Source organism: Panthera uncia (genome assembly GCF_023721935.1).
Source record: "Panthera uncia isolate 11264 chromosome A3 unlocalized genomic scaffold, Puncia_PCG_1.0 HiC_scaffold_11, whole genome shotgun sequence".
NCBI classification, from domain to species: Eukaryota; Metazoa; Chordata; class Mammalia; order Carnivora; family Felidae; genus Panthera; species Panthera uncia.
The window spans coordinates 38314452-38324403 of NW_026057578.1; the positions used below are offsets into that span (position 1 = coordinate 38314452).

Sequence of the window (9952 nt, forward strand, 5' to 3'; positions counted from 1 at the left end):
AAAAAAAAAAAAAAAAAAAAAAAAAAAAAAAAAAAAAAGACAACAAAGGGCAAATGGGCAAATCCCAGTTCATAGAAAAATTATACAACGGTTTAAACAGATCAAAAAAGGCTAAACCTCACTCAAAAGAAAGATACAAAACAAAACTACACCCAAATGTCATTTTTTAACTTGGGTTGGCCAACATCCAAATTATATCACGTTTTGAGGCAATTGAGAATCAGGAGTTCTCACACACTATAGTAGTAACCTAAAGATGACAAAACTGAACAAGAGCAATTTGGCAAAATCAATCAAAATTAGGAATGCACGCTGAAGGATTATTTGCAATAGTAAAAATATGAACCAACAATATGTCTTAATGTAAGTGGTTAAAAATAAAAGCATCCTTTGGAAAAAATGAGAATATTCTTGATAAAGAAATACAGATTGACTAATCTTAAAGATATTTTGGTAAGCAAAAAAGGCATAGTACAGATGTACATGCAATACCATATTTTGAGGGAATGGGGAAAAAGTAATACAGCTAAATATATACGCAAAGTACAAATCTGCAAGAATATGCCAAAAAAAAATACTATAATAGTAGCCACCAGAAGAAGATTTGAATGACTAATGGACAAAAGTGGGGTGGAAATTTATTGTTCATAGTTTATACCTTTCAATTCTTAAAAATCTAAACATATTATTTAAAAAAAAAAAAAAACCCACCTCTTTTTTTTTTTTTTATGGAAACAGGAAGTAACTAGCTAAATCCAAGTTCCAAAATAGAGCAAGCCTATGAGATCTCACTTAAAAACTTCAGTAAGGGAGGAAATGTCATATGCTGAAACTTCTCAATACTCATCCCACCCAGGGCAGGAATAGACAAAAACATGGCCAAACCAACAATACTGCCCAAGAAGTCTGTTTTTGTTTTTCTGGATCTTGAACTTCTGAGGCCACACAAACTACAGGTAATCCAAAAAAAAAAAAACAAAAACAAAAACAAAGAAAAAGGAAAAAAAAAGATCATAGTGTTTGACCCCTACAGTTCAGACTAAGGAGTAAAAACTAAATCATTTCTGTAGACTAACATCAAATATCCCTGGTATTATTTTTTATCACATTTGTACTAATTGTTACAAATCATTATTTGAAATTGATGAAGCATACTTACATCAATATATTGATCCACAAGAAAAATGTCTAACATTTCAGCCAAGCTTTGAGGTAACATTCAATACACAAAGTTTCCAATGAAAGGAGATGCACAAACATGTTATAGTTTTACACAACAGAAAACAATTATATGGTTCATTTTTATAATGCTTTTATTTATGAATAATATACCTGAATATGGACATTTTGCAATTTTCCACTAGTGATGATATTAAAATTCATTTTATTATTTCTAACAAACACTGGTAACTTGTCCATCTTCCGAAACAAAGTTAGCATATGACCCAATAATTTCACTCCTAGGTATATACTCAAGAGAACTGAAAACATAGCCACACAAAAAAAACTGTACATGAATGTTTTTGGCAGAATTATTTATAATAGTCAAAAAATGATTAACAATTCAAATGTCCAAGAACTGATGATAAACAAATATGGTACATTCATATAATGGCATATTATTTAGCCATAGAAAAAATAAGTACTGATACATAGTATGGCATGAATTAACCTTGAAAACAATCAAAGAAGTCAGACACAAAAGGCTGCATATACTATGCTTCCACTTATGTGAAATGTCCAGAGTAGGCAAGTCTAAGGAGACAGAAAGTAGATTAATGGTTGCCTTGGGCTGGGAGGCTAAAGGGGAATTGGAGAGTGACTGCTCATGGGGGCGGGCTTTCTTTTGATGGCAATAAAAATGTTCTAAAACTGATTGTGGTGATGGTTGCACAATTCTGAATATACTAAATGCCACTGAGTTGTACACTTTAAGTGGATAAATTATATGATAAATGAATTCTATCTTAATAAAGCTGTTTGGAAAAAAACAAACTTCCTGCTTCACATAAATTGTATCTTTTCCAAGTTACCAAACTTAATGGCCTTTTCTGCTTACAACCCTTGTTCTCTAGATCCCCTAGAGATCTCCTAGATCCCCTGCTCTTCATGGCCCTCTGACCCTTCCCAACTTCATCCTCTTACATGACTCCCTGTCCATGGACCAATTCTCAAATTTCAGCAATTTCATCCACTGCCAATCTTTCAAAACAATCATCCCTCAGTAAATCAGATGATTTGCAACTCTTTATCCTGTCTCTTGAGCTCTAGCCACAAGTCTCCTGCACAGCTCAACCTGGATCCTCTTCACTCTTAGCCTACCCAAAACAAACTCATCTTTCCATAGAAATCTAGTTCTTTACACATTACTCCTTATTTTGCTTAATAGCACTAATTTTTTTCTAACACACCTTCATGTCATCTAGGACTATACCTACTTTCCAAGTCCTATAAGTTTCTCCCTCAAGCATTTAACTTCCTTTTCCCTACTGCCTTGACCCTTGTTCAGCTCACATACCTCTTAGCATAAATGTTACAAAAAGCATTTTAACTTTTCTCCCCAAATCCAGACTATTGTAAAACAACCAACTACAAAAGGCTGCCAAAATAAATCTCATAAAAGGACAACTCCAATCAAAACGAATAGTATGCCAAAAGACATGAACAGACAATACGCAAAAGAGGAAATATAAACTCGATATCCAATATTAAGGGAAGAATATTCAAAAAAATACAAATAAAAATGAAATCTTCCTAACTAGCACTGTACAGCCGCCATAAACTGATGTAACCATTTGAAAAGGAATTCGTCAGTATCAGGAGACTTAAAATGTGTAATTTTGTATATACTACCTTTCCAGAGATACTCTGTATGAACTAGTCTACACTAAAGCACAAGTAACAATAATACTGTGGATACCTCTAAGGAGAACTCAGAGACTGAGGGGCAAAGATGAAAGGAAAACTTGATTTTCTAATAGCTTTATGTATTTGATTTTTTTTTTAAACCATGTACTATCTACAGGTTTAAGTTAGCCATCTCTGAGACTAAGATGAATGTAAATTAATCTGATTATCAAGGCCAGAAAAGAAACTCAGAATAAAACATTGTTTCTGCTCTAGGGACTTTGAAGACACTGATTTAAGGTCTAAATCTTGACCCCATTTCTCTCAAAGACTGTTTTATTTTCCTACTGCATGTGATGACACTTTTTTTTTCTTTACACCACTTAGAAAACTACTGCATGTCCTGTTTGCCCCTGGTGTTGAAGTTTTTCACTCTAGATTTATTTAGTCTTTTAGAAACAGTTGAAAGAATAATAAGTCAGGGAATCCATTCATCTTATAGCAAAAGGCTTTTATAGAAATACAGCCCTTAAGCTATAGCAACTGATGGATAAAGAAACATTTTGCCACTCTTAACATCATGACATTGAAGGTTTAATGCCTCATTCAATGAGCTCCAAAACACACTTATTTCATCTTTGACCCAATAATTTCAATTTTGAGAACACTTTCTACCAAAATAACTTCAAACACAAAAAAGACTTTATGTCTTTTATGCTGTGTTTAACACAGGATAATATAGAAAAACAAAAATCTGGGAGTGACCTAAATATCCAACATAGAAAAATGGTTAACAAATGATAACCTTTATTATTTATGGTCAATATGTTTTCAACAAGGGTACCAAGGCCATTAAATGAGGAAAGGATAGTCTTCAACAAATGGTACTGGAAAAACTGGATAGCTACATGCAAAAGAATGAACTTGGAATCCTACTTATTCCTACCCACCTATTCCTTGATATACACAGATCAAGAACTAAATGTAAGAACTAAAACTATAAAATTCTTAGGAAAAAACATAACCTCGTCTTTGACAATGGTGTTACATAGGACACCAAAAGCACAAGCAACCAAAGAAAATATAAATAAATTAGTATTCACCAAAAGGTTAAAAGGACACTATTCAAAAAGCAAAAAGAAACCCCACAAAATGGAAAAAAAAAAAAAAAACACTGCAAATTATATATCTGATAAAGGACTTGCCTCCAGACTATATAAAGAACTCATATAACATCAAAGTTTTTAAAATCTCAACATAAAAATGAGCAAAGGAATTAGACTGACATTTCTCCAAAGATACAAAAAAGGCTAATAAGCATATGGAAAGATGCTCAACATTACTAGCCATCAGGGAAATGGAAATCAAAACCACAGTGAGATACCATTTCATAAGCAATAGCATAGCTGTAATTCAAAATAGATAATAAGTGCCAACAAGGATATGGAGAAATCAGAACCCTCTTATCCTGCTGGACAGACCACTTTGGAAAACATCTGGCAGCTCCTCAGAAAGTTCAATATAGTTACCATATGACCCAGCATTTCCACTCCTAGATATATACCCAAAAGAACTGAAAACCTATAACCACACAGAAACCTGTACCTGAATGTTTACATAATTATTCATAATAGTCAAAAAGAGAATTCAATTCAAATGTCCAACTGATGATGGATAAACAAAATGTGGCATATTCATATAATGGAATATTATTCAGTCATTAAGAAGGAAAGCAGTACTGATACATAATACAACATGGATGAACCTTGAAAACATTATGCTAAGTAAAAGAAGGCAGACACAAAAGGCCACATATTATATAGTTCCATGTGCATGAAATGTCCAGAATACGAAAATCAATAGACACAAAAGTGGATTAGTGGCTGCTAGGGACTGGGGGATCAAACGGGGAAGTGATTATAATGGGCAGTTTCTTTTGGAGATGATGAAAATGTTCTGGAACTATATAGTGGTGATAGGTGCACAACTCTATCAGTATAGTAAAAACCAATGAAATTTACAATTTAAAAGGATGGGTTTATGGTATGTTAATTATATCTAAAGGGGAAAAAAAAGATCAATCTATGCAATGGATGCAATGTACAAAAATTATGCTTTTTGGTTATAACCACACTTTATACACACACACTATAATCACAAATAGGTTGAGAATTTGCTATTAAAAAAAAAAAAAAGGAAAGGGATCAAAATGCTGGGTTGGTAAAACTACAGGTGATCTCTTTATAATTATTTCTGCGTTCTCCAGATATTCTTTAATAAGCATGCACTGCTTTTTACGAGTGGGGGTGGAGCTTTATTTAAAACAAACAAAAAAGGAAACTGTTTTAACTCCCGAGTGTATAAAAATTCCTTAGGTTAGTATTCAACGATCTCAGTCACATGGTCCCGAAAATACCTTTCCTTTCCCCTCCCCTACAGAGGCGAGTCAAGTTAAACTCCCTCCTTCCGGAAACACGATGCCCTCTATTTCCAGGGCTGCTCCAGCTCCTGTTTTCCACCCTCCTCTCCATCTTCTGGGTCCTTTCCTCCGCCGCCGCCTGAGCAGTAAATGCTAACGTCCTGACGGACCCTAACCAGGCCTCTTACACCACGGGGCTGCCCTGGCCCCAAACCGCCACGCACGACTAGGGTGCACACTCTCGGGTCTCTGCGAGCCTCCGACTCGGAGAACCCCGCAGCCCGCACTGCAAAGTGAGTGAAGGACAGTGAGGACTGCCCACACACAGACAGCCCCTTCCTCGGAGAAGGAATGAGACCGCCAAGCTGGAGCCAACGCTGAGAAGGGGACCGACACGGGCGCCACGCGCGACCGAGGGGCCGAGGGACGTCCCGGATCCGCTCCTTCAGCACCGCCCCAGGCAAGTGGGCATCATGCGCGCCGCCCCCTCCCGGCCCCGGAGAGGATGTCCCGGTGAGCGTACGGGGCCTGGACAGAAGCAGCGCCGCCGCGGCTGCAGCAGCGCGGACAGCGTGAGAAAGAGGGACACTCACCCGCGTCAGCCCCGAGCCCTCACAGCACCGGAAGTAGTCACCCGCCCGTTGCCAGGGTGAGGAAGCGGGGCTTACGTCAAGCTTTTCCATTGGGCATGCGCCTAGCCACGTGGCCGGAAGCTTACGCCCACGCGCTGATCTGACTCTGCCCACTGCTAGCGAACGTTTCACCTGGCCGCAGAAGTTCTGCGTGGATTTCACCTGGAGCTTCGTTCTGAGCTGCGCAGGCGCTGTTGCCTATCTCCCCTCAACCTGCCTCTTAGTGAGCCGGAGTCCTGTGACTGTAACTGATCCGAGTGGTTTGGCAGACCAGCGATGTGATAGGACATGAAATTAGAGCAGCCATGATTTAATGAAGTGACACTTCAGAACTTAATTTTACTCGGTCTTTGCAGCCCCCCCCCCCCTCCTCCCGGCCCCATACAGTAGGGAAAACTACAGTTCTGCCCGGATTCCATATGGGAGGTGAGGGCTAGCCCTGCCCTGGGGACAATGAAAGTGTAGATAACCTTTCTTTTACACGTAGCATCCAAGATCAAGATCCAGCAACAATGTAATCCCTCTAATGTTTCTTTGTAACTATTAACAAGAGTCCTTTAACAAGTAACCAACCACCTTTCAACCTGTTTTAGGAAGCAAAGATTGAAAGAAGTAAAGCAATAGCTCTATGGTCCCCAGACCAGAAGTTTAACTTGACCCTGGCCCTTGCTAGAAGTACAGTTTATGAAAAGAAGTCCCACCTCGCTGGGGTGTAAAAAAAATAAATAAATAAATTTTTTTTAAGTATTTAATTGCAGATTGAAATAGACAGCAGTCCACTTCTATCTGATTATCTAAAATTTTAAGACTGATGATACTATATCCTGTTGGTGAGGATTGAGAAAACAATCACTCTTGTTCATTGTTGGAGGAATAAAGATTTGTGCATATTTTTGGAGGGCAATTTGATGGTCATCTACCACAATTTTAAATGTACTTACCCTTTGACTCAGAAGATCCAGTTTTCTGTCTCTCTCTCTCTCAAAAAAATAAATAAATAAACTTAAAAAAAATAAAAAGGGGCGCGTGGTGGCTTACTAGGTTGAGCATCGGACTCGGTTTTGCCTCAGATCATGATTTCATGGTTCATCAGTTCCAGTTGGCATCAGACTCCATGCTGACAGTGCGGAGCCTGCTTGGGATTCTCTCTTCTTTGGATTCCCTCTCTCTCTCTGCCCCTCTGCCACTCTCCCTCTCTGTCTCTCTCAAAAATAAATAAATAAACTTAAATTTTAAAAAAAAAGAAGAGGGGCACCTGGGTGGCTCATTTGTTAAGTGACTGGCTTCAGCTCAGGTCATGATCTCACAGTCTGTGAGTTCGAGCCCCACATCGGGCTGTGTGCTGACAGCTCAGAGCCTGGAACCTGCTTCTGATTCTGTGTCTCCCTCTCTCTCTGCCCCTCCCCTGCTTGTTCTCTGTCTATGTCTCTCTCAAAAATAATAAACATTCAAAAAAATTTAAAAAAAAAAAAGAAGAACCGCTTTTAAGAGTCTACCTACAATATTTCTATATGTGCACAAAGATATACATATTCATGCAAAAAAAAATACTCACCAGATAATGTCTACAAGTTTGGCACTGCTCAAGGAGGTTGATTGCACCATTGCTTGTGCAGGAGAAAAGGAAAAAACCGGAAACTTGAATTTCTATCAATATGGAATAGCTAAATAAGTTATTAAAACACAATGATGATCTAACCATTTTTAAGTACTAAAATGAAAAGCTATCAATGGCATGTGGTTAACTAAAAAAAAAAAAATCCAAAATAATACTTAACATATAATTTACATATGTGTGTCTGTGTATTTATTTTTATTATATTTACATACATACATGTACAATATATGTGGGAAATAGAAGGTCATGTACTAAAATACAAATGAAACTACTAACAGAAATAAGATTGGATTGAGTTGGGGTGAAATCGTTTTTGTTTTATTTAATTTACATCAGGATGCCAGTGCTCAAGGCCCATTTCTATCTACTAAGGGCACTTACATATAGCAGGATGCTAAGGTCTAGGTTTTTAAGCCCATCAGGTGAAAAGCAGAAACAACACAAACAGTCTTTAGTAAGAACAGAAACAAGAGACAGTGGACTTGATCTCATAGGCTTCTGGTTTTGAAGTCACTGGATACAGAATAAGAAAAACATATTTCTTAAATGTTTTTAAAAATAAGTGAGGGAGTAGAAAAAAATAAGTGAGGGAGTAGAAAACCAAGCAAAGATTAAGAAAATACAAGGGGCACCTGGGCTCTCTGTTGACAGCACAGAGCCTGCTTCAGATCCTTTGTCCCCACCCTCTCACTCTGCACCTTCCACATGCACTCTCTCTCTCTCTCTCAAAAATAAAAAATAAACATTAAAAAAATAAAATACCTGAAAATTATCTGAAAGAATTGAAAAAATTAAAGATCTAAGACTAGAAAATTGTTCACTAAAATAATAATAATAATAACAGCATATGGGTTAAATATTACTTACGCACTACTTAAGAAAAAAAATCAAGCAAATTGGAAAGTAGATATAAAGAAATTACCCAGAATGAGGATCAAAGAAACGAAGAGGTGGAATATATGGAAGAGAATGTAATCGACACAGAAGAGAGAATGGTAAGGATAGAATGTCTAATATATATAACATTAGAATTCCATGAACATAAAAAAATGGAATGAACGAAGAAGATGTAATATTTTAAGAGATGACAGATATACTTAGGGTTCTTGAGTTTGAGACCTGCATCCAGATCTGTGCTGACAGCTCAGAGCTGGAGCCTGCTTCAGATTCTGTGTCTCCCTCTCTCTCTGCCTCTCTCTCTCTCTCTCTCTCTCTCTCAAAAAAAATAAATAAATAAATAAATAAACATTAAAGAAAGACAATAGATATGAATTATCCAGAATTGATGAAAAACAGAAACTCTCATATTTGGGAAGGTCATGAATCTCAAGCTGGATATATAAAAGAAATCCAAACCTAGACACATAATACTGAAATTTCAGAATATCAAAGACAAAAATATCTTAAAAGCAACCAGAGACAAAATACCTAAAGAGAAATGATTAGACTGAAATTAGATGTCTTGGTTTAACAATTGAAGGTAGAAGATGAAAATGGTATTTTTGAATTACTGATAAAATATTTCCAAAGTCCTGAAGAAATGTCAACCTAGAATTGTTTACCCAACTAAACAAGCATTCAGGAATGAGAGTGTATTGAGGATATTTTCAGATGAAACCAAACTGAGAAAATTTACTATGAATCAAAATATTTATAAAAGATACAATTCAGGAGGAAGAAGATAATTCCAGAAGAATCATTTGAAAAGAAATGTTGACTTTGAGAATCCCATGTTCTGAGCCTAAGATTCTTATGACAGGTTTAAAGAGTTGCCTTTATCTCCAGAGACTTAGTCTCTAATCCTCTGATATCTGTGCTATTTCTTTTTATGGTAAAGTATTTGACATATCACCAGCAACCACAGAATGTTCTATATCTGTAATATTTCATCTTACTGTTTTGGTATATGACAGTGCAGTGGATAATTTTTCTGAAATGGCCACACATTGTCCATCTCACATGCTCTTTGAACGATGAGACTTTGATACTCCTTCCATATAAAGGTGTGTCTACCTATGTTCCCCACCCTTGACACTCTGAGCCAGCTTGTGACTATATAGCAGAAGCCATGCCATGTAACTTCTGAAAAGCAATGCAGTTTCTTTGCAATTCTCTCTTGCAATGCTTGCTCTTAGATCCCAGCCACCATGCTCTGAGGAAGCACAAGCAACTGCATGGGAAAATCATATATTGACATTGTGACCAACAGCTCCAGGTAAGATCCCAGCTGGCAGCCAGCACCAACTACCAGACATGTAATTGAATGGGCCTTCAGAAGATCCGGTCTTCAGCCATGGATTAACTTCCAGCCTTTGAGTCTTCCCAGCTTAGGTGTCATGAGCAGAAACAGGCCATCTCCCCTTGCCCTTTCCAAATCTTGATAATAATAACAATGAAATAGCTTTTGTTTATGTTTACAGTACAAGTAGTACTTAG

The 9952-nt window shown here is 37.1% G+C and overlaps 1 protein-coding gene across 3 annotated transcripts in view; it reads right to left on the bottom strand.

The window, feature by feature from the left end:
- Nucleotides 1–5935, bottom strand: part of TASP1 (taspase 1) — a 309206-nt gene extending 303271 nt beyond the window's left edge. For all 3 annotated transcript variants that reach the window (XM_049651145.1, XM_049651146.1, XM_049651147.1), the window contains exon 1: nucleotides 5860–5935. The gene's annotated coding sequence lies outside the window, so the exon portion shown is untranslated. The remainder of the gene's footprint in view (nucleotides 1–5859) is intronic.
- Between the last annotated feature and the right edge of the window lie 4017 nt (nucleotides 5936–9952).